The sequence below is a fragment of the Geotrypetes seraphini genome, chromosome 1, assembly GCF_902459505.1.
Source record: "Geotrypetes seraphini chromosome 1, aGeoSer1.1, whole genome shotgun sequence".
Classification (NCBI taxonomy): Eukaryota; Metazoa; Chordata; class Amphibia; order Gymnophiona; family Dermophiidae; genus Geotrypetes; species Geotrypetes seraphini.
The window spans coordinates 335,641,908-335,667,478 of record NC_047084.1 but is presented as its reverse complement, the minus strand read 5'-3'; the positions used below and the strand labels follow the sequence as shown (position 1 = coordinate 335,667,478).

The 25,571-nt window shown below is 45.6% G+C and overlaps 1 protein-coding gene across 1 annotated transcript in view; it reads right to left on the bottom strand.

Moving 5' to 3' along the window:
- The window catches only part of FAM13A (family with sequence similarity 13 member A), a 416,553-nt gene extending 398,506 nt beyond the window's left edge, over positions 1-18,047 (bottom strand). The window contains exon 1 of the mRNA XM_033959097.1: positions 17,944-18,047. The gene's annotated coding sequence lies outside the window, so the exon portion shown is untranslated. The remainder of the gene's footprint in view (positions 1-17,943) is intronic.
- Positions 18,048-25,571: the final 7,524 nt, after the last annotated feature.

Genomic DNA, 25,571 nt, shown 5'->3' with positions numbered 1-25,571 from the left:
AGTAGAATCAAAGAGGAATAGCCAGAGGTGATTGCATAAAGAATATATTATAGAAATAGGCTTACAGAAAACTAGTATTCATAGGCATTACAACAATTAAGCATTACAATTAAGTAGAGAGCAAAGCAGTTTCCCTGCCTTACATAGTTCAGAGGCAAAGAGACAGAGAATCTGAAGTTCTAGGGAGAGACGGAGAGAGAGAGAGGGGGGGGGATGGGGTGATAGTCTAAGCTTCGTGTTCCATAGATAAAGAGAAGGATAGACAGAGAAAGAGAGCGAGAGCTCAAGAGATAGAAGAGAGGACCAGAGTGCCAAGAGCCAAGAGATAGCTTTTTGTGTGTTGCAGAGAGGAGGCTTTTATAGCTTGGAATTTTATTCTGTGTATAGAAACTATTGTATGTCCCAGTATCTTTCTGTTTAGAATTTGTAAACTGTTTGAAACAATGGTTAATTTAATTGATAAGGAGGGTGTGATACTTGCAGGCATGGTAGATGGGATTAGTCTCTGGCTTCTTTGTCCCATTCAAGCAGCCTATCTTCTTGATAAACAATCCAGTCTGGCTGAATGATTAATGTATGTGAATTCTGTGCACCTGGACCCATTGTTCTAAGCACCTTCTTAATCAGACATTAACACCTTTTAGCTAATCATGATTCAATCAGGGCTACTTAAAACATATCAATCAGGGCTACTTAAAACAGTCTCCCTGCCCTCAGGGTCTATCTGCATTCACATGCCAGAGTCAGATTGATATAATTTCCCATAGGCCTTCGCTGACATAAGTAATGCCAACTAAAAATGCTGAATGATAGCGATAGCTATGCTGACACCCCCCTCACCGACGAACCTGCTGTACCACGAACTGCCCCCACCCTATGCCAGTGAAAACGGCAGGAGGAATGACACTTCTTCCTGTCATGCTGAATCCATTCCCACACAAAAGAAAATTGGCAGGAGGGATGCCCACTTCCTCCTGCCATGGTGACTCCCCAACCCCCTTATCAGCAAAACGGCAGGAGGAATGCTCACTCTCTCCTGCCACCGAAGGCCCACTTCTGAGACAGGCGTCTCCCCCCAAACATAACCCCTCCCTTCCCCCTTGAAAAAAAAGGCAGGAGGGATGCCCACTCCCTCCTGCCACTGGAGGTCCGCTGCCCCCCCTATCTTTTCACTGAAGTTGAGCAGGATAGACCTTCTAGTCCAGAGTGAAGGGCCTTTCCCTCCCTGGTACATCATGTAATTCATGGGAAGGGCCATAGGCATCTGAGTCAATCAGTGCCTTAGGCTCCTCCCTCTGTATCCAGGGATACAAGGGGAGGAGCCTAAGGATCTGATTGGCTCAGACACCTATGGCCCCTCCTAACCCATAATATAGTTAATGCTTGCTATTTTGTATGGGTAGCATGGAGGGTGGGGCCTAAAACAGCATACTTACTTTTCAAAATGTCATTTACACATTCTATTTTCCTCTTCCAACCTAAACATGCACAAGGGACTGCCCCTTCTGTAATACAACCCTCAAGTGATAAAAAATGGTACAGTGGACCTGAGACCCAAAAAGGGCCAGGAGAGATCTGTTTGTAGCCTAGAGGTTTTCATTTTAGCAAAATATTTGTAAGGCATATCTGAGGAATTAGGACCCTGTTCCCCTCTCCTGAACCAAAAGGAATAGCCTTGAAGAGAATTTATGACAGTGTAGCTTAGCTAGAGAGACACAGGGTAAACTTCAGCGCTGTGATAACAACATGATAATTAATGATGGAACTTGTCACTTTTGAGCATTTGTAGAGATTTTCACTGACTTCTACCAAGTTAAGACAAAGGGCTAGATTCCGATTGGTTTGCGAGCCCTTTGCGACCCGATTTCCCTCCGACCCGATTCACTAACCTTTGTACCGATCCTAATCCTTGCATGCAAATGAGGGGAAACGGCATGCAAAGCAGGAAGGACGCGATTCACTACACTTTTTCCTGATATACCGACTGGCTGGCCGATCAAAAAACAAGCGACTGGTGAGGACCAGTCACTTGTGTAAAAAACTGTCTCTGCTCCATCAATAGCGCCCTGCTCTCTGCCACCTCTCCTTCCCAGAACAGCGCCAGAGGATAGCCCTTAGCCTGCTCTTGCCGCCCAGACTTTCCTGTTCTCTGCCGCCCTTCCCCGCAGTGCGAGCCTGTGATTTTAACCCATGGGTTTAAAGCGGGGCTGCACTGCGGGGAAGGGCGGCAGAGAGCAGGAGAGTCAATAATTATGCCTGCTTTTAAAAAAGTTAGCTGTGGCTCTTCGCGGCAGGGACTCACCGGGGCAGTGAACTTGAGTGTCGCTACAGTCTGCACTTTTGTCGAGTGTCAGGTCGGCAAAGGGGAAGAGTCTGCTGCCGCCAGGGATCACCCTTCCCTGGGATAGCAGGAGAATCGGGGCCAGCAAACGCATGCACAGACCATCTACAGACAAAATAGATGGTCTGCGCATGCATCGGGATCGCTACACAGCGATATGTGTAGTCGGCTAGGGGCATGCCTCCGATCGCCCCCATTTGAATATTCTCCCTTTGTGAATTGGTCAGCCTGCTTTGGATAGGGCATGGAGAAGCAGGTTAGTGAATCTAGCCCAAAGAGGCCAAATAAACTATATAACCAGAAAGAAAAAGGAGTAGGAAGCACAGGGACTGTTACAAGTCTGCTGTTAAGTCTATGAATTACTCTACTCCCTAAAACTTTCTTTATGTTTATAAGAAGTCCCCCACACCACTTACATTTATACCACAATCCCCAGAACACCCCCAAAATTAGCAACATGCCGCAGGTCGAGGGGGGGGGGAAGCAGGCAGTGGTAAGCAGCAAGCTGCAGGGTTAAGCCGAGAAGCATGCGGTTGGCAATGGCTTGCAGAGTGCCCAGGCCTTGGGCTAAAGCTGCTCTTTAGCAGCATCACAGATAGGGCCCTGGGGGGAGAAACTGCTGTCAGAGATGCTCTTCACAACAAGTGGTCAGCGGAGCTTTCAACTGCTTGTCTCAGAAGCTCAGCCTCCCTGTAATGGGATGATTCATTGTGGCCATTTCAGCACAACCACGATGAAAAGCCCCGCGATGAATCGTCCCAATCAGTTGTTAAATCCATGTGAATGATGAGAATGTGGCGCAGAGGTTAAAGCTACAGCACTGCTGTGAACTTCACATTATGGGTGCCAAGTACACATCACACCATAACCCCTGTACATTATATGGTGGGCCCTCCAAAATCCCCCCAAACCTACTGTACCTACCTGTCTACCACCCCAATAGCCCTTATACCTGCAAATGGCACCTTTATGGCAGTTCAGGTTTTTGGTGAGAAGCATACAGTGTGCTTCGTGTAATTTAATTTTGTGGTTAACCATTATGTGCTGTTAATAAGATTATATTGTGTGTATATATGAAAAATGAATGGAAAATAAGCATTACAATTAGTATTATTATGGGGGCATGGTCTGGGGCGGAGATTGGGCAGACATGGACGGGGTCTGGCCCACAGCTTAGCCCAGTGTTCTTCAACCGCTGGCCTGCGGACTGGTGCTGGTCCACAAAATAATTCTTTTATTTCCGCCGGTCCATAGGTGTAAAACAGGGATGTCAAAGTCCCTCCTTGAGGGCCGCAATCCAGTCAGGTTTTTGGGATTTCCCCAATGAATATGCATTAGATCTATTAGCATACAATGAAAAGCAGTGCATGCAAATAGATCTCATGCATATTCATTGGGGAAATTCTGAAAACCTGACTGGATTGCGGCCCTTGAGGAGGGACTTTGACACCCCTGGTGTAAAAAGATTGAAGAACACTGCCATAGACAACATCACAAGACAACCTTAGAAGTAGCCAATGCAATTCAAAGTTTGTGCTAACTTGCGACTCCCTCATATCAAGTACTAAAGGAGAAAAAGATACCCACATCCTGGAATGGAAAGTCTAAATACAAATCACTTTTCAGCTGTAAAATAATTTTTTTTAAATTATATTTACATGTTCTAAAGTAACTAAAACATACAACATTTAACATTAAAAGTGCACAGCACTTACATAACAGAGACAAGATTTGCTCCAAGAGCACTGTCTAAGACAGTGGTCTCAAACTCGCGGCCCACCAGGTACTATTTTGAGGCTCTCGGTATGTTTATCATAATCACAAAAATAAAATAAAACAGTTTCTTGATCAAGTCTCTTTAGCTATAAATTATTATTATTAAGATAGCCAAAAAGAAAGATTTATAAACTATAAAGGGTTTTACCTCATGCAAAATTGTCATTTCTTTAATAACAAAATCAAAAAAGACAAAAAAATTCTGGATTTCTACAAACAATAATAAATTATTATTCATAATGACTGGTGTTGCCATTCAACAAATTACGTATAATTGGAAAGATTGGAGTAGATTAAATTATAATTTTTGGTGGAATTCTTTATGTCATGTTTATAAAATGGAGAGATTTATTGCAATACAGTGGGGATGTTTCAGGAAATTTCAAGATGTGTGGGAGCCATTAACAAAATATTGTACTGTTTAGATGAAATTGTTTCCCTTAAATTTACAAGTTCAATAGTGAGGGGGGGAAGGGGGTTATTTTACTATTACATATTCTATAAGATATTTGATTATATGGTAGGAAAGGGTAGGAAAGGGGGGGGTGATAAGAGTTTATGTTTTGTACCAATATTGATTATTAAGTGATGTATTTATTGTTAATTTGTTTGAACATATGTCACACTTATTGTAAGTTTGAAAATGAATAAAGAATTTAAAAAAAACCCCACTGAAAAATCAAAACTGATAAACAGTAAAAATGTGGGGTGAAATAACTACCGCTAAAGATCATAAATAATTCATTAATCAATACTTCATTAATCAATATACATCAAGCTTTCTGCCAATTGGTCACTGGATGTTAAATGTGGTTGGAACATGTTCAGTTATAGTCATTTCTCTTGATCTCCTGACGAAGCCACGGGCGAAACGGGCCCCATTGAGATCACGATTATGAAGTTTCATTGCTATTTGAAGCTAAGTTCCACACTTATAATGTTCAAAGAATATTTATGATATTTATAATATTTATTATTTTAACACAATAAGATTTTGCATTAAGGTTGGTGATTGATAAATTAATCCCCCGAATGGATCAGTTTAGGCTGCCCTATAGTGAGTTGGGGGAATGAATTTCTGAGGTCTCACCACAAATGAGTTTTACATTTTGAATGAAAGCCTTACCATTCTTTTCAGTATTGATTAATGAATTATTTATGATCTTTGGCAGTAGTTATTTCACCCCACATTTTTGCTGTTTATCATTTCTTTAATAAGACATTAACTATTTATTCTGAGGTCGTCCATGTACAGTACCTACAAATCCAAAATGTGGCCCTGCAAAGGGTTTGAGTTTGAGACCACTGGTCTAAGACAACCTTCATGTGCAGAGCTAACTTTACATAGTACAGTGTATTGGTAATAAGTTGAAAATTCCATGTTTAATTGCTTCTGTAATTTTTTAAAACTGTACTTGTTATTTAACCATGAACTAGACCATGCAACATTTTTTTTTAACAAAAAAGAGAGTGAGAGAGAGAAAAACCTCCTAAATTTCTCCCAGTAGAGGGCTAAATAGGAGCATGAGTAATAATAACCATGTATAAATGCTAAAAAGTGCATAGGGGGGGGTTAACAAATACAGTATACAAAACCTCTGTCTTTCTGTAGATTTTGAAATATTCAATAGATCTTTTAAAGAGTGTGTGGGGGGGGGGGAGGGAGGAAAGGAGGAGGAGTACATACATAGCTAAAATGAATGAGAGACGATGTTTCATACATAATTTGGAAACTGGAGTTGCGGGTGGCCTGTGCCATTCACATGGTTTAGAGCAGTAGATGGAGTTTGTACTTACACAGAGGGTTAAAGCTCCTGCCCCTGCCCCCATCCTCTAAGGAAGTGACTGGCATTCGGGATACAAGCATTCAGCAACCCTCCTCCAAAAGACAAGTAGTATGTCACATCACTGCAAGCCAAAAAGTGAACTGGCCAAAGAACAACCAGGATAAGGAAAAAAAACAAAACAAAGTAGAAGTTGCTAACAACAGAAGAGCTGGCCTCTGCTTGCAGCGTGCTGTTACAAATCTCTGAGTTTCACTGGTTTGCTTGCTTCTAGGATTGGACACACAAAGCTGGGGCTGATCTGAGCCTTGCAGTTGAAATCTGATCCAAAACCCTTCCATTGGTACTCCAGACGGATCATGTGATAAGAGTATTGCAACCCATTCAGATTTTCCTTTCAAATTCAGTTTCTTAGAGAAAATCTTTGAGACCTAAAACCAATGTCTTAACAAAAAATAAAAACCAATGTGCACTGCATCTGCAGAGAACTGAACTCACTCTGTTTGCAGAATGCCACATATATTTCACAGTTATCTTTCACTGCCTGCATGCTACTGGCCCCGGTTTTAGTAGGGGTGTATGCTAAACAGATTAATATCAGGAGTATTCTGTCCTATTTAAACCTATACTGTTTCTTCATTTCTTATCATCTATATCAGGGGTGCCCACACTTTTTGGGCTTGCGAGCTACTTTTAAAATGACCAAGTCAAAATGATCTACCAACAATAAAAATGCTAAACATATATATATTTATTTATTTATATATATATATATATATATATATATATATATATATATATATATATATATATATATATATATATATATATACACACACACCGAGTGTACTTTGTATTTATGTTCAAATATTTTTTTATTATACAGCCCCCCTCCCCCGAAGGCCTGACCCCCCCCTGAAGGTCTGCACATTCCCCCTCAAAGGTTGACTCCCCCCCTGAAGGCCTGCACCACCCCTTGAAGGACTGCACTTTCCCCCCCCCCCCCCGAAGGCCTACCCTCCCCACATCCATTTACCTAATTCCAGCAGGGAGCAGTCTGCAGAGAGGATCGCTGGTACTTTAGCGATCCTTGCAGGTTGCCATAGGCCTCAGGAGCTGTCTTCCCTCTGCCCCAAGCCTGTCTCTGACTTAGAGGAGGGGCAGGACCACGGCAGAGGGAAGACAGCTCCTGAGGCCTATGGCAACCTGTAAGAATTGCTAAAGTACCACCTGCCATTCGTCCCCTTTGGAGATCCCCACAGGAATAAGGAAGTTAAATTAATAGAATACATAGGCACAGAAAAACAAAGAAATACTTCCAAGAACTGCCCCATAAGAACTGCCTGTCACAATGCTCATTAGTGGAACTGAATAAAAGGCAAGTACAATGGATTTAGAAGGGGGACGATCTGCCCGGGTGCACGGCTTGGAGGGGTGCACAGCCGGCCAGGTCCGGGTCATCCTGCCTTTCTTTTCCCCCGGTCCGCGCTCGGGGCTTGCGCCTGCCTGGTCCCGCGCCGACGCTCGAATGGTGCCGTCAACTCCCGCGAGTCTCGCGATAACCAACAGCAGACCAGTGGAAAGGAAGGGCAGGAGGACCCGGACGGCTGTGCATCCCTCCAAGCCGTGCACCCGGGGCGGGGGTGGACCGCCCCACCTCGGTACGCCACTGATTGGGAGGCCGATTTTGGGGGTTTTAAAATTGTATATCGCATTAGGCCTCGCTCTTACCTCAATCATTACAGGCGCTTCTATTTCTTGTGATGCGCTGAGCTCCGTCCCTCACCGACCTTCACCCCGCCCTTCCAGCACTCTGATTGGCCAGCGTTCTTTAAGAGGCGGGCCAGTCAGGAGGGGAAAAAAAGAGAAGGGAAGAAGGGAACCTGCTGTGCGATCGACTGAGGTCGCCTGAGCAAATGACTTGTCGATCGCGATCGACGCGTTGGGCACCCCTGATCTATATGTTTAGAGCGGCAACCTAGGAAAGACATCCAGCTGAGAATATGGAAGTCTATATGTCACATATGGAAGTCCATTTCCTATGTATTTTAGAACAAGATTTAAACCATCTAATAGCCATACTAGGTCAGACTGATGATCTATCTAATGCAGTATCCTGCTTCCATTCCAGGTCACAAGTACCTGCCAGAAATAGGGTTACTAGATAGAAACATAGAAATAGACAGCAGATAGATATCCGAGAAAGCTCATATATGTCTTCTTTTTAGAGGACTTTACAGCTGCCTGGAGGGATTTCCCAAATCCCGGCAGTTTGTTTGGATTTTGGAAGGCCCTGAGCTCGGGACCGAATCTGGAAGGCCTTTGCACATGTGCATATGTTGATGTAATGATGTCACACGCATGACATCATCGCATCGACATCTGCGCAGAGACCCCAAGCTTGGGAAAGGAGAGGTGAGGTTCATGTGGGGGCTGGAATAGGGCAGGGGTGAGATAGAAACATAGAGTATGATGGCAGAAGAGGGCCAGCGGCCCAACAAGTCTGCCCACACAAGAACCCTCCCTCCTTGGTGTACCCCTCTTTCATGCATAACTTTGTAGCATTCCCACCTGTTTGTCCCATCGACTTTTGAAGTCAGGTACACTACTGGCCTCGACCACCTGGCGTGGAAGTTTATTCCATCGATCAATCACCCGTTCGGTGAAGAAGTATTTCTTGGTGTCACTATGAAATCTTCCCCCCTTAAGTTTTAGCGGATGCCCTCTTGTCGCCGTGGGACCTGTAAGAAAAAATATTTCTTCCTCCATCTCAATTCAACCTGTGATGTATTTGAATGTTTCTATCATGTCCCCCCTTTCCCTGTGCTCCTCGAGAGAGAAGGGCCAGGAAACAAGTGAAAGCTTGGCTCTTCTCCCAAACTGTTAATAGAAGAAGCAGCTAACTTAGGGTCACCTTAGATCAGTGGTCTCAAACTTGTGGCCTGGGGGCCACATGCAGGCCGCCAGGTTCTATTTTGTGGCCCGTGGTCTGTACTAGTGCTGCCCGCTCTTTGCAGTGTCCTCTGGTTTCCTCCTCTCCCCCCCACCCCGGCCTCCCACTCTTACCTTCAGATAATTACCACTGCCTGCAGAGAGGATTGCCGGTGCTGTAGTGTTCCTTGCAGGCTGCTGTCGTCCTTAGCAGCATGTTCCCTCTGCTTCGATCCTGCCCCTGACATCAGAGGAGGGGTGGGACCGCGACAGAGGGAACGTGCTGCGGAGACTGATGGCAGCCTGCAAGAATGCTGCAGCACCAGCGATCCTCTCTGCAGGCTGTGGTAATTAGCTGAAACTAAGACTGGGAGGCCAGGGAGGAAGCTGGAGGATGCTGCAAAGAAGGGGGGAACATGCAGGCCTTCGGAGGGGGGGAAGATTTATAAACAATTTTTTCTGCGGCCATCCAAGTACCTACAAATCCAAAATGTGGCCCTTAGATCAAGGAAAACCAGAACATGTGTTTTGTTTTTTTTTAATATGGGGCGAGTCTGTCCAGGTTTAGCCTGCCCACAAACCCACCCAGTTTTACAGGACCAGATCTCCCGACTCCCCCACCTACCTCCTCCCCAGCCACTGTAATTGAATCTTCGGGCAACTAGCTGAAGCTACCCCTCTGTAGGTCTTGCCTTTGCAGGAACAGGAAGTCGCTGCAGAGAGGCAGCTTCCGGGGAAAGCTGGCAGTAGCAGGCTCACCTCATTGCTACTGCCTGAACATTCAATTACAGCAGATGGGGAGGAGGTAGGTGGGAGAGTCAGGAGTTGGAGAGCTTCTCAAGAGGAAGCTAGCAGCAGGAGGTAAGACAGGACTGAAAAAGCTGCTTTGGAAATGAGTAGGTAGGTGGGGGTGGGAGTTGGTCAAGAGGGAAAGTTAGAGAAGAATGCCATTATATCTTAGAGAAGAAGAAAACCTTACACATTTTAAAAGTTCCTTGAAAAGCTTTTTGTTTAAAGGTGCTTTAGACCTATAGCTCCCCCAAAAAGCTTTTGCAATTCCTCTTTAAAATTCTTCCAATCCCTATCCCTACTGTGCCTTCCATATATATTATCTTTCTCTTTTCTATAACAAATTGTAGTTCTATCCCCTTCTCCTTATGTACCAGTTAGTATATGTATTCATTTTGTTTTAATGTTTTTGAGATTAGGGTTTTTTTTTAATGTTCTTGTATTTTTATTGGTGTACTTCACTTAGAAGTACACTTGTTAAGAGATCAAATACTAATAAACCTTGAGCAGCAGGAGGTAGGAAAAGACTGAAAAAGCAGCTTTGGAAATGGGGCGGGGAGGGCTGAAAAAGCAGCTGAGGTCGGAAGAGGGAGGGCTGAAAAATAAATATCGGGAACAGAGGGGGGAACCTGGATAAACAGCATGGAGGGAAGGAGAGAGGCTGGAAAAAAGAGCAAGAAGTATGATAATGCTGGATGGGAGGGGACAGAAACAGTAGGAAACATAACATAAATCTTTATTTATATACCGCAAAAGCCTTTCGGTTTGAGGTGGTTTACAAAAGAGGTAGGCTGAGTACAGTAGGAAAGGTAGGAAGGAAAGGTGGAGGTGGAGGTGGGAGGCGGGGGGGGGGGGAGGGGGATAGCAGTAGAAGGAGAGAAAAAAAAAGTACCCATAGGATAGAAAGGTTGAAAAGAGAGATAAATACCTGTGGGATGGGGGTTGTTGGGGGAGCGAGAGAAGCACTAAAGCAGGGGTGTCCAATCTGCGGCCCACGGGTCGCATGCGGCCCCTTGAAGTATTATGTGTGGCCCCGCTCATGCTCGAGGATGATGCGGTGTTTTCCTCTGCTGCCCCCAGGTGTTTTTCAGTCTTGCCGGCTCCATCCTCCGTCTTGCTGCAGCATTTGTTCAAAGCCGCGAGCAGTGGATCCTATGTGCCTCTTGCGGCTGACCTGGAAGTGTTCCCTCTGACGTTGCGACATCAGTGTGAACGCTTCCAGATCAGCCACAGGAGGCGCGTGGAAGCTGCTGCCCGCAGCTTTGAGTGCATGCTGCAGGCACTTAAACATCATCGTAAGCATCAATAACTTAAAAAAAAAAAAATGGGCAGCACCCTCCATTCCCCAAGACCCTTCGGACTTTTCTTCCAAGAGCCGCAAGTTCAGCACCACCTGCAACTTCAGCTAGATCCTGGTGAGCCCAGAGTGACTGAACATCAATGTGGCCACTGAGGAGGAGCTGATGACCCTGCCGGGGGTGAGCCAGGCCGTGGCGCACTGAGTCTGCAGAGCGAAGAGCTCGAGCTCCCTGCCGGTGGCCCGGGGCAGCTGCAGGTGGTGCGCACGCCCCTTGAACCATTCCCCAGTATGCACAAGTGCCGACCCTTGCTGCGCATGGCCACATGGAACCTACAGTACTGCTCCATGGACAAGGCCAACAACCCAGTGCTCTGCATGACCCGGCTGGAGAAGGGGTAAGGGTTCAGTGGTATTAAGCAAATGCTTCACTTTGGCCAGGAGGGGTAATTTGGGGGTGAATGCTGCACTGCTGATGGGTGTGTGAGGGGGGGGAGAAATGTTGCTTCTGCACAGGGAAGAGAAATGCTGCTGCTGCACCCAATTGGGGAGAGAGAGGGAAAGAGTGAGAAGGAAAAGGGAGAGGAATGAGAGATGCCAAGTCCATGGGAGGGAGATACCAGACCATGGAGGGGAAGGAAGAGATGCCAGGGCATGGGAGGGGAGGGAAGGAGACAGATGCCAGGTCAGGGGAAAGGAAGGAAGGAAGGAGGAAGAGAAAAGAAGGAGAGGGGATGCCAGATAATGGAGGGAGAGGGGATGGGGGAGTTGGAAGGAGAGGAGATGCCAGGGCATGGGGGAGGGAAGGGAATCTAAGGAGACAAATGCCAGACCAGAGGGAGAAGAGGTGCCAGAGAGGAGGTACCAGGGCATGGGGGGAGGGAAGGGAAGGAGATAGAGATGCCAGACCATAGGATGGAATGGTTAGGAAGGAAGGAAAGGAGAAGAAAGAGATGCCAGAGCATAGGGGAGGGGTGGAGACAGAAAAATTGAGAGGGGGTGAAGCTGAAATGGATCATATACAAAGGAGAGAAGGGACACAGGATAGACAGTCTCATAAAGATCTTTAAAATCAACGGGCTTAGGAACTGTAAGTTACAGACACCAGGAGCGAGTAGCCCTTCAGAAGGGAGAGAGGGCTGGGGGCAGCAGTGAAGGAGACAGAATGAAGGGAAAGATAGAGGGGAGCATGAGCCATAAGATGGAAGAATGGAGGAAGTGAAGGAAACAGATGCAGAGGTGAGGGAGATAATAGAAAGGGATAATCGGGTGGCTGAGAGAGGGAAAGAGATGGTGCAATTGGGGAGATAAAGAAAGAGGAGAACTGTTGGGCAGAGAGAGGAGGGACGGAGACAGAGAGAGAATTATTGGACATGTGGTGGGAGAGGAGTGAGGTAGAGATGCATGGGCGCAGAGAGAAGGGGAGAACATTCTGGGCCGAGGAAGCCTCCTGGACTTTTTTTTTTTGGGGGGGGGGGCAGGATATTAAAAGAAATGCCAGATTGGGCCTAGTAGGAGAGCTTATGGGACCAGAAACAGAGGACAGAGAGCGAGATGGTAGGCAATGGTCTGAAGGGAGAGAAGTTGGACCTGGGGTAGTGTGGAGGAAGAGGGAAAGAGATACTTGAAGGGAGAACTGTTGGGAAGAGAAAGAAAGAAATGGTGGACCTAGGGAAGGAAAGCAGGCAGGCAGGGGGAGAGATGGGATGGGGGCAATTGGGAAGAGAAAGAGAGAGAAGTTGGATCTGGGGATGGGAGGGAGGGAGAAATGTTAGGCCTATGGATGGAAGGCAGAAAGATGCAGCATCTCCCTTTTTTTTCTCCATTTCATTGTTCAGCATCAAGGGGGGAGGGAAGAAGAAAAACAGAAAAGAAAGGGAGCAAAATGTTGGACCATGGAGATAGAGGAGGAGAGATGGAACCATGGAAGGGCAGGAAGGAAGATAGCTGGGATAAGATGATGCTAGGGGATGGAAAGAAAGGGACAGGGTGTTAACATAGTAACATAGTAGATGACGGCAGATAAAGACCCAAATGGTCCATCCAGTCTGCCCAACCTGATTCAATTTAAATTTTTAAATTTTTTCTTCTTAGCTATTTCTGGGCAAGAATCCAAAGCTTTACCCGGTACTATGCTTGGGTTCCAACTGTCGAAATCTCTGTTAAGACTTACTCCAGCCCATCTACACCCTCCCAGCCATTGAAGCCCTCCCCAGCCCATCCTCCACCAAACGGCCATATACAGACACAGACTGTGCAAGTCTGCCCAGTACTGGCCTTAGTTCAATATTTAATATTATTTTCTGATTCTAAATCCTCTGTGTTCATCCCACGCTTCCTTGAACTCAGTCACAGTTTTACTCTCCACCACCTCTCTCGGGAGCACATTCCAGGCATCCACTACCCTCGCCGTAAAGTAGAATTTCCTAACATTGCCCCTGAATCTACCACCCCTCAACCTCAAATTATGTCCTCTGGTTTTACCATTTTCCTTTCTCTGGAAAAGATTTTGTTCTACGTTAATACCCTTCAAGTATTTGAACTTCTGAATCATATCTCCCCTGTCTCTCCTTTCCTCTAGGGCAGGGGTGTCCAATGTCGGTCCTCGAGGGCCGCAATCCAGTCGGGTTTTCAGGATTTCCCCAATGAATATGCATGAGATCTATGTGCATGCACTGCTTTCAATGCATATTCATTGGGGAAATTCTGAAAACCCGACTGGACTGCAGCCCTCGAGGACCGACATTGGACACCCCTGCTCTAGGGTATACATATTCAGGGCTTCCAGTTTCTCCTCATACATCTTCTGGTGCAAGCCTCCTATCATTTTCGTCGCCCTCCTCTGGACCGCCTCAAGTCTTCTTTCGTCCTTCGCCAGATACGATCTCCAAAACTTAACACAATACTCCAATGACCTGTACAGGGGCATCAACACCTTCTTCCTTCTACTGACTACGTCTCTCTTTATACAGCCTAGCATCCTTCTGGCAGCAGCCACTGCCTTGTCACACTGTTTTTTCGCCTTTAGATCTTCAGACACTATCACCCCAAGGTCCCTCTCCCCGTCCGTGCATATCAGCTTCTCTCCTCCCAGCATATACGGTTCCTTCCTATTATTAATCCCCAAATGCATTACTCTGCATTTCTTTGCATTGAATTTTAGTTGCCAGGCATTAGACCATTCCTCTAACTTTTGCAGATCCTTTTTCATATTTTCCACTCCCTCTTCGGTGTCTACTCTGTTACAAATCTTGGTATCATCTGCAAAAAGGCACACTTTTCCTTCTAACCCTTCAGCAATGTCACTCACAAACATATTGAACAGGATTGGCCCCAGCACCGAACCCTGAGGGACTCCACTACTCACCATTCCTTCCTTGAAGCAACTTCCATTAACCACCAGTGAAGCCTGACCATTGAAGAGAGGGAGGGGGATTTTGAAAGTGGTGAGCCATGTGGATGAGGTCAAAATGGAGATGACAAGATAAGTGAGAGAGCAGTGAGTACAGTGGTAGAAATGTGGTAATGGGGAGTAGATAGAAGGGAATAGGAGGCTGGGAAAGGAGTGAGATGGAAAATGGGAGAGCTAGAGACTGAGAGAAGATCGAGAATTGAGAGATAGCTGAACATTTAAAAAGAAGAAGGGTGAGAAAGGCGGCAAGATTTGAGTAGACAGAGGCAGAAAAAGTTAAGAAAGCTAAAAGGGAAAAATCAATACGTTGGAGACAGGCATAAGAAGGAAATGGAATGAGAGAAGAGGGAAAAAAAATGAACAGCAGACACTGGAAAGAAAATTAGTTGAAGATAGAGAAAAAGCAGAAAGAGAAACTGGGACCAAGATGATGGAAAAACAAAACATCCAGACAAGAAGGTAGAAAAAATTGTTTTATTTTGAATTTATTTACTGGAATATGTTAGCTTTGGGATATGTGCATCACAATTATTTTTGTATTCAGTGGCTTGGTCATATACAGCTGATTTGGGGGAGGGACTGGAGCCCAAAATTAGTGGATAGGCACCAAAGTTTCTCCCTACCTGAGTGCAATTTATAAATACTCGAGCTAGTGGGGATTCCCAAGTCCTGCCAACTGAATACATCTTCCTCCAGTCTGGCAACTCAAAATCTCCAAGCTTTGCAGCCAATGGCAATATCCTCAAGCTGCCCCTGCTTTCATGCATGCATGAAAGCCAAAGGGGGTGGGAAGGCAGCAACTCTGCAATATTGCAATATATCTGCAGAACTTGGGAAGTTGGAGGGGGCTGTCAGTTGGTGAGGCTTGGGGATCCCTACTAGCTACAGCAGGGAAGATATTCATTTTGAGGGAGCCTAAGCTCAAAGTGGGAGGCCCAAAAAAGCAGTAATATTTACCCTGATTAAATGATCCTAGTGCGCTGCTGACAGCTGATTCAGCATCCCCGCTCTGAAGAGGCTCACCATAGCTGTAATAAAAGTGAATGGGAGAACCAGGAGCACGCATCCCTGCTCATCAGCCTGTGGCTGCTCTCACTGTCAGCAGTGTATGTGGAGGATCACTCAGTCAGGGTAAGTATTGCTGCTTTTTTGTGTTCCTCTCCACGGTGTCCCTTTAATGAAGGTTTATTATTAGATACGTACATCTTCTATATTAGTGATTGCAAATTTGGGACCTGCTCAACCTTTTTTTGGCTCAGATCAGCTAGTGTTAGTGTGGCCCCAGAAAATTCTTTTCAGCCAATGCGGCCCAGGGAAGCCAAAAGGTTGGACACCCCTGCACTAAAAAGTACAGATTGAAGACAAGAAGAGGGTGAAAGGTGGGCAGGGTCATGTGTCTTTTTTTTGCCTTCACAAATGTAGTAACCCTAAACCAGTGGTCTCAAACTCGCAGCCCGCCAGGTACTACTTTGAGGACTTTGGTATGTTTATCATAATCACAAAAGTAAAATAAAAGTTTCTTGATCATATCTCTCTTTAGCTATAAATTACAATATTATTATTAAGACTTAACCAAAAGGAAAGATTTATAAACTATAAAGAGTTTTACCTTATGCAAAATTGTCATTTCTTTAATAAGACAACTTTCCAACGAAGGACTTACATATAACATCTGTGACCCCAACAACACTTTTGCTGTTTTAGAGCTCTCAGACACTATTTTTTCTGAGGCCCTTCAAGTACCTACAAATCCAAAATGTGGCCCTGCAAAAGGTTTGAGACCACTGCCCTAAACTAACTTGCTCCTCTCACACCCACAAGGACTAACATCAGATGCACATATTGTAACTTCTTCACTCCTACCTTAGCTAAGATCAGTTTCATGCACCTTTCTGACTTTGCATGCAATTTACATTTCTAAAGCAAAATCATCTTCTTTTCCAACAACCTTTGGTTGTTGCCTGTTGGAGTAGGTTGAGGGGGACTCATTTTCTTCTGTGGGAATTGAAGCGGGGTGAGGGGGTAGGGAGTAGTGCTGCCGGATTCACGATTTGAATCGGTTCACCGATTCACTTTGGGTGAATCGATTCGAATCAATTTAAAAAAAAAAAAATCGGCTTCCCGATTCGGCTGACCCTCCCTCCTCACCCCCTAAAGCAGGAGTGGCAGCGCTGCTCTTGCTGGCCAGCCACTGCTGCATCTGCTTTAGAGGGCGAGGGGGGAGCGTCAGCCGGTTAATGCTGCTGTCCAGTTCCCCTCCCTGGCTTCCAATTCACCCCCCGGCGTCTGGTTCTCCCCCCCAGCATCTCGCTTCCCCCATGGCTTCCCCGCACCGTTTACCGTATAGAAGCAGCCTGCATCAAGATTGCAATGCCAGCGATCTTTGCGCTGCTTCGGTGCTGTTTCCTCCGCCATGGTCCCGCCCCTCCTCTGACGTCAGAGAGAGCGAGAGCCAGAAGGCCTTGAGCATGAACAGATGCTCAAGGCCTAGCCCAGGCAAGAGGCGGGAGATTTCTTTCAGTGGCACAATCGGCAGATGGGGTAAGGAGCATGTTTGCGAGGAAAGGCGGGCAGATGCCGGTTTCAGCACGGGGGTGCGATGCGGTTCTCGCGGGGAGGGGGTGCGATGCTGGTTAGAGCGAGGGGAGGGGGTGATGGATCAGCACCGGTAGCCTCGGGGGGGGGGGGGGGAGGAGGTAGAACGAATCAAAGCGAGTTTCCATTCATTCCTATGAGGAAACTCGCTTTGATATACGAGTAACTTGATTTACGAGCATGCTTCTGGAACGAATTATGCTCGTAAATCAAGGTTCCACTGTATTCTCTTTGATTTAGTTAAGTCACCTTAGATTTTTTTTTTTCACTTTGTAGATAGAAATCTACCCGAAGGGCAAAATCTGCACCACCTTACTACACCCATGAGGGTTGCACGATGCTCCGACAAGGAACAGTCCCCTATTAATAATCTAAAGCAGTGTTCTTCAACCACCGGTCCATGGACCAGTGCCGGTCCACAGAAATTTCCTGCCGGTCCACAGGGCTGGCATGTGCATCAGGCCCAAAACCGTGTTCTTCAACTGCCGGTCCTCGGTGCGTTCGATGCATTGTTAATAAGATTATATTGTGTGTATATATGAATAATGTAAAAAATAGTGTTACAATTAGGACTATTGGGGCAGGGTCTGGGATGAAGACTGGGTAGAGATGGGCAGGGTCTGGTCCACGACTTAGCCCAGTGTTCTTCAACAGCCGGTCTGCGGACCGATGCCAGTCCACAAAATAATTCTTTTATTTCTGCCGGTCCTTAGGTGTAAAAAGGTTGAAGAACATTGATCTAAAGGACCTTTCTTCCTTCCTTTAAAAAAAAAAAAAAAAAAAATCTGCAGAAGCAAGCAAAGCTGCGAATACGGTGCTTTCCCTCCCCTACAGCGCACGTGGAACACACCCCCAATCTGAGATGAATGAGAGCCACACAAAACCCCAACTCCAGCAGACGAGCTCAGGTAATAAGAACAGTAGCACGTCACGCGCCTTGTGGCCAAAGCCAGTCGTCTAGCCAACGTTCGTGCCTCGCACCCTATTTCAGAGGGACGCTAGGGGAGGGTCTGAGTACCTGCACCAAATGGAGGGGGGTCTCACGCCACGCCTTCCTTCGCGTGTCACCCTTCTTCCAAAACCCCGTGGTCGAACATTCCAACCCCACCCATTCAATCCGTCTTCCGCCTCACGCCCTGCAGTTTGTAAACATGCAGCGGCAAGGAGGGGAAGGGAGGGTGTGGCGTTTACTGCGTCTCTGCGTTAGCTAGACTCCTCTGGAGAAGGGAGCGCGACGAGTGGCTGCCACGCGCCCTAGCTCTCCTGCAATTGATGGGGCGCATCCGCCATCTCGTGGTGATGAGGAGCGACTACACCGGCACTTTATGCTACCTTGAATTGTAAAATGGATCATTACAAAGCAATCCATGCTGTAGCTCCGATTTCTGAGCATTTAACGATTTTAGCTAGTTAGCGTCGGTATGAAATATACAGTGGCCTTTTTTTCCTTGGGGGAGGGGGGAGTTCTACCTCTCCTCTTCGTCCTCCCTCTCGGCGATGGGAGGGGGGTCTCAAAAAAAGCACTCCCCCCTGCATTATATTCAAATCTTTGCTGGCATCAAACAGGCTTTTTCCATGGACAGCTGATCTTATCCCAGGACAAGTAGGAAACAGAGAAATGACAAAGCAGTTTCAATTCCCTTGTAGGGGGAAACAAGGACCTTGGCTTTCTTTCTCACACAAAGAAATTAAACTGCTTTGATATCTCTCAATGGCTCCTACTTAACAAAGACCTCGGCTTCTTTCCCATTACAAAGAAGTTCAAACTGTTTTGTCACCTCTTTGGGCTAGATTCACTAAGCAAACCCTCTGTGTGGAACATTGTCAACGGCTTTGCTAAAATTCTAAATACATCACATCTAGTGCACACCCTCTATCCAATTGATCAGATTTGTCTAACAAGACCTACCTCTAGTGAATACATGTTGCCTCTGGTCCTATAATCCACAGGATTCCAGAAACTTCACCCTGCTAAAGAAGCTTTTCATACCTGGACTGCAAATGTGCTCTGGCTTGCTATTTGGATAGAACCAAGTCTCACAGATATTCTACTCATTCTTATCTTTTGACCCAAACAGTCTAGAAACCCCTGTTTCTAAAAGAACAATCTCCACATGGCTTGCAAACTGTATCTCTTTCTGTTATACTTGGGCTGGACTGACACTAGCGAGTCATATTACTGCACACAAGATGCGAGCAACAGTGACCTCGGTAGCCCATTTACGCTCCACTGCTATTAAGGACATCTGTAAAGCAGCCATGTTGTCCTCAGTTCATACATTCACAACTTACTACTGTTTAGAAAATCTCTCCAGACACAATAGTTGAGCCACACAGTTCTTCAAAATGTATTCTCAGTTTAGAAGCTAATTTTACCCTCCAATCCTTTTTTATAAGCTGGAGAATTCCCACGTGAGAATATTCTGGCTGCTTGTTCTGGAATAAAACACAGTTACTTATCTGTAACAGGTGTTACAAGGACAGCAGGCAGATATTCTCATAAACCACCGACCTCCCCCCTCTTGGCTTCTTAGCTTACCCTTACTATACCACTGGTTCTCTGTAGAGTTTTGAGGTACTATCTGCTTTTTTTTTAATGTGACTCTGTATATGGAGGACCTAGAACAGGTATGAATATATGTTGCACAGGAGATCACAGATATCTTTGGCTGCTGGAATAAGGTTGCAGTGTCCTATACAAAAGGCTGATAAGTTGCCTGAGGGGCTCCTTTCATGCTGGTTGTAGGAGAGAAGGGTTTCCTATTGGTTGGAGAGGTTCTGAGTTTGTTTACTTGTTTGGTGTTTTTTGTTTAAAATATTATATTCTGCTTTACTTGCTGTCTGCTCCAAATACTTAGAGGTGGTGAAGGGGTACCTGAAATGAGCTGTGCTTTAGAAACTGTTTCATAAGCACCCTGCAACTTAAAATTTTGAGCTGGAGAATGTTCCGTCTCTGTGAGCCTGTAGGAGAAGTTGTTGAAGGGCTTAGTGTAATGGGGTGAGAGAAGCAGCCCCTAAGCTGTAGACCTGGCTGCACCCGAACTGAGGTCCCTGCCACCATCACCGAACCTAGGTGTGGGAGGGCGGTAGAAGCTGAGGCTGAATGGAGTCTTGATGCAAAGAGTCATCTACTCCCAGAGGGGCAGGTGGCTGTAATAGAGGGGTTGGCAGAAGTGCTGGCTCCATCTGGTATAGGGCCGCAGTACTGTCTTGTAAGAAGCAGTGTAACAAATGGAAGAAGACCAAAGCTGACTGTAGGGGAAAGGAGGTTCCTGGGTGAGCTGTAGCATGGGAAGGAACAAAGTAGGTTGTCTTGGTAGAGGAGGGCCCACTGCTATAGGGTCCTTAGGTGCTGGGCAGTAGGTGGTGCTTGGCTTTGTGGAGGAACTACAGAGTCAGCGAGGGGGGAGCTTTGATTTTTTTCCCCCTTTTGCTGAGAGCTGGAGTTGTTTGTAGCATGAGAGGACTGCGAGGCCAAATCTGAGCCCGCAGGAGCCTCTGTGGTACTGTGGCAGCACCAGGATGAAGAAGCAGGCTGTGGGTTCTGAGTTGATGCCAGGTTCCTCCTTTGCTGGAGGAGAAGGAGTAGAATATTGAGCTGTTGCTGCTTTCTGTCATTCCCGCTGCGATTCTGCACTCTCTGCTGCTCCTCCCTATTCTGACTCCTTCAGGGAGCGGCAGGTTACCTTCCCCAGCGGTGCTGAAACAAGACCCTGGGGGTAAGGAAGTAATGAGGCAGCTGGCGATTGTGGCGGTCATGCTGCTATCTGATTAGTAAGCCACGACAGAGGGCAGGCAGCTTTAGGTTCAAACAATTTTTATTGATGCAAGCAAGAGTGCAAACAGAACAACGGAACACAAAAGGTTCAGAACACAAACAGTGATGCATCATATACAACTCAATGCAAGGAAACAGTAGAGATAAGTACAGGAACAACCCTCCTCCCCCTCAAATTGACTCATGGCCAGTGAGGCCAGAGTTGGCAGAATGGCCCTCCAGGACCCTGGACTCTTATTAGCCCCGAAGTTGCCACTCCACCTCCCTCCTCCCACTCATCCCCAATACAGAAACCTGTGACAAGAGCAAGAATCTTAGGAAACCCCCCACTCCCCCCACTCCCCCCTTCCCAACCCCACCCCCCCACCCCCCACCTTTCCCCCCCCCCCATCAGGGGCAGACAGCTTTTAAGTGGTGGTACCTTGATTCAGCTGTTGGAAACTGCTGCATTCTTAATCTGCTAGCCGTTCTGTCGAGGTTGAAGCTTTTCTGTTGCGGTAGGGATTGGCGAGTCACCTCCCCCAGCAATGCCGATACAGGGCCCTGGATGGAGGGCATGCTTAAAGCAGCCGGCGGATGTAATGCAGACATTCTCTGGTCAGATCGCAGAGCCTTGAAAGGAAAAATCGCTGTTCTTTTACCGGCCTCTGGAGGGTAGTCCATGACAGCCCTAAAAAGCCTCTGGTTCTAAGAATAGTAGAAAAAATTAATTTAGCTGTTGTAGATATGTTTATTGAATTCATTTTTTTTCTGTGATGATTTTATCTTTGTCCTCCTTGAATTCTTTTACTTTTTTTTATTTAAAGGAAAACAAAATTAAGGTCTCCTTTTATGAAGCCATGATAGTTTTATATCGCCGGCTGCTGCGCCAAAAGCTCCGATGCTCATAGAATTGGTATGAGCAATGGAGCTTTTACCATAGCAGCTGGTGATAAAAAAAACCTAACGCAGCTTGATTAAAAGAGGGCCTAAATATATTTGGACTTCAGCAAAGCATTTGATAGCGTCCCACACCGAAGGTTATTGAACAAGCTGAAATCGACAGGATTGGGGGACACTCTAACTACATGGGTTGGAGACTGGCTAAGTGGTAGACTACAGAGGGTGGTGGTGAATGGTACCCCATCAGAAGCATCGGACGTGCTCAGTGGAGTGCCGCAGGGCTCGGTCTTGGGCCCGATTCTATTCAACTTTTTCATAAGTGATATGACGCATGGACTTAGAGGAAAGGTATCACTGTTCGCCGACAACGCCAAAATTTGCAACATAGTAGGCAAAAGCTTGTTACCTGATAATATGACACAGGACCTACTGCTGCTGGAATGATGGTCAACGACTTGGCAGCTGGGCTTCAATGCTAAAAAAATGCAAGGTACTGCACCTGGGCAAGAGAAATCCGCGCAGAACTTATGCACTAAATGGTGAGACCTTAGCTGCGACCACTGCAGAGCGTGATCTAGGGGTGATCATTAGTGACGACTTGAAAGCTGCCAATCAGGTGGAGAAGGCTTCCTCCAAGGCAAGACAATGATGGGTTGTATCCGTAGAGGTTTTGTCATCAGGAGACCTGAAGTCATCATGCCGTTATACAAATCCATGGTGCGGCCTCACTTGGAGTACTGTGTCCAATTCTGGAGACCACACTACCGTAAGGACATGCTGAGGATCAAGTCAGTTCAGCGAATGGCCACCAGGATGGTCTTGGGACTCAAGGATCTGACATACGAAGAAAGACTAAAAGAATTGCGGCTGTACTCACTTGAGGAACGAAGAGAGAGGGGAGACATGATTGAAACGTTCAAGTACATCACGGGTCGCATCGAGTCGGAAGATGATATCTTCTGTCTCGTGGGACCCTCGACCACCAGAGGGCGCCCGCTGAAAATCAGGGGAGGGAAGTTTCATAGCGACTCCAGAAAGTACTTCTTCACCGAAAGAGTGGTACATCATTGGAACAGACTCCCACTGCAGGTGATTGAGGCAAGCAACGTGACGGATTTTAAGAGAAAATGGGATGCTCACGTGGGATCTTTAAGGGAGTAAATTCAGGGGGGCAGGTACTTGGAATGGGAAGACTCGATGGGCTATGGCCCTTTTCTGCCACCATTTTCTATGTTTCTATGTTTCTATTTGTTAGTCAAAGTGGAACTTTTCTTTTTTTCTTTTAACTACTGTAAAAATAGTGAGTGTGTGGAGAAAAGGGGGAGAGCTGCGACTGTTAGAGCGGCTGAAGGAAAAACTGAGTATCTGGGGAGAAGCCACTGAAGGCAGGAGTCCCTGCACATGCTCATTAAGCCAAAATCGTACTATTGCTAGGGGACAGCACCAACACACAGGATCAGTCGGAGGACTTCACCAACAAGTTTGCCTGCATCTCCCCTGTATGTCTTTGGAGAAATCTAGTTAGACTGAAAACCCACCTTTTTGAGATAGCCTTCAATCCTTAACCCTACTCCTCTGCCCTCTAAACCAGCCTACTGATTAACCATTCCCCTTAACTGTATCCATGACATCCTGTTTGTCTGTCTTGGCTTTTTAGATTGTAAGCTCTTTTGAGCAGGGACTGTTTTCTTCTTCTTTGTGACTGTGCAGCGCTCGTGTGTCTGATAGCTCTATAGAAATAATTCATAGTAGTAGTAATAGTAGTAGGTTCATATAAAAGCAGAAATGTACACGAAAATGAAACAGAAGGATCAGTGTTAGCCAGTCTGTGAAGAAACAGAAAATAGAAATGAGAATTTGGAAGGGGAGCTGGAGAAAAGCAATAAAACAAAGTAGTAAAGAGAGGCCTGAACCAACCCAATTGATAAAATAAAATGGTCAGAAATCAAGTATACAAATAAATATATTTAGAGAAAGATAACATCACACTGCTCACAATCTGATTTCTTTTGTTTTCCATTTCATTTCTACATTACGAAACTCAGTTTCAAAAAAGAAAGACATCCAGAAGACGGCATAAACTGGTACTTAGACATTTTATCGCCAAAATGTCCAAGTGCCGATTTTTGAAACTTACTTCCTAGACATCTTGCTAGGCTTTTTGTCTGCAGTGGAAGTGCATCCAAAGTTCAAGGGAGTATTGGAGGCATGTTATGGGAGGGCTTAGAGCGTGCTTAGCGCTCTGATGTCTTGCAGTGATAAACATTTACCAAGGTGTCCAGGATGCCATTTAGACGTCCACGCTTTTAAAACAGGTCTAGCTCTGTAAGGGTCAAAAAGGTACCCAAACTGACCAGATAACCACTGGAGGGATTAAGTCATGACCCCCCTCATGACCTCCCCCCACACACACACACACTCCCCCAATGGTTATGGATGACTTGGCTATTGTTTTGTTACAATTTTCAAAATAAAAATAAGTAATTATCCTTGCTCTATAAACACCACAGAGGAAGTTCTAAGATTAAATACTAACCCCTTCTTTTATGAAACTGTGATAGCAGTTTCTAGCGTGGGGAGCCGCGCTGAATGGCCCGTGCTGCTCCCGACACTCATAGGAACTCTAGTGCGGCTCCCTGCACTAGAATCTGCTACCGCAGTTTCGTATAAGGAGGTCTAAATTGATGAAAAAAAATCAGCTAAAACATCAGCTTTCTGCATAATAATAATAACAGTCATTTATAAACCATCCAATCCAGCTTACAGAATAACATAAAACATTCAACAGAGTAAAAAAACAATAGCAAACAATAAATCAAATACAAAAGGCAAGTAAATAGAAACAATAAAATCAATAATACAAGAAATATAATCATAATATGCTAATTATTATTAGCTAAATATTTATTGTACAACCATGCTTTTAACTTTCTCAATTTCATAAATCACACTATTCTGAGTTCAAATGGTAAGGAATTCTTTGTAGTTCTGGTATTAAACATCCAAATATTTTTTTTCTAGCAGATATCCAACTAGTATCTAAGGCAGTAGAAAGTAAGGCCCAGATGCTGTACAGGGCACTCCATCTCAGATGCCACCTAAGTGGCTTTTGAGAATTGCACGGCGGCCTCTACAGAATCACCCTAAGCCGCCTAACCACCATGACACTAATGGATGCCCATGTTACAGATTCCAGTTAGAGAATCGTGTTGCCACTGAGCTGATCACGGCAAGGGAATCTTCCACGGAGATATTTATACATCTCTATCATATCCCCTCTCTCCCGCCTCTCTTCCAGAATATACATATGAAAATCTATAAGTCTGTCCCTATATGCTTTATGACAGAGATCGCTGACCAGTTTTGTAGCCTCTCTCTGCACTGACTCCATCCTGTTTCATCTTTTTGAAGGTGCAGTCTCCAGAATTGTACACGGTATTCGGGGCCTCACCAGAGAACTTTGCAATGTCACTATTGCCTCTTTTTTCCTACTGACCATTCCTCTCCCTATTCACCCAAACACTTTCATAAGCTGTAGGCTGGCATAAGTGTTCATGCCCTGTTATGCACATATTTAAGCAATTAACCTATGTTCCTTCCTATGTTGCTTTCTAAGGGGGTAATTTAATGCATGCTAATGCTCTTGGTATCCTTTTATATACCTCTGTGCAAAAAGTACTACTTTGACTAATGCTAGCAAGCATTAACTGTTAGAAAATAACCTCCTACCTCTCTCTTTAAGTAAATGTTCCCTTTCAAAGGATCTTCTTGCGTTGACTATTTTTTTTTTCACTCATTGAGCTCTTACCTCGTCACCTTGTGACTGTTATTGAAATAGAACAATTTAATCTTTTATTCTTGAAATCCTGTAACTGACTCACTTATTTTCTTCACTTGACTAACCCCCCTCTTCTACTGTGCTAGCAGTTTCTAGCATGGAGAGCCGTGCTGAATGAGCATCAGGAGCCGCACGGGCCATTCAGTGT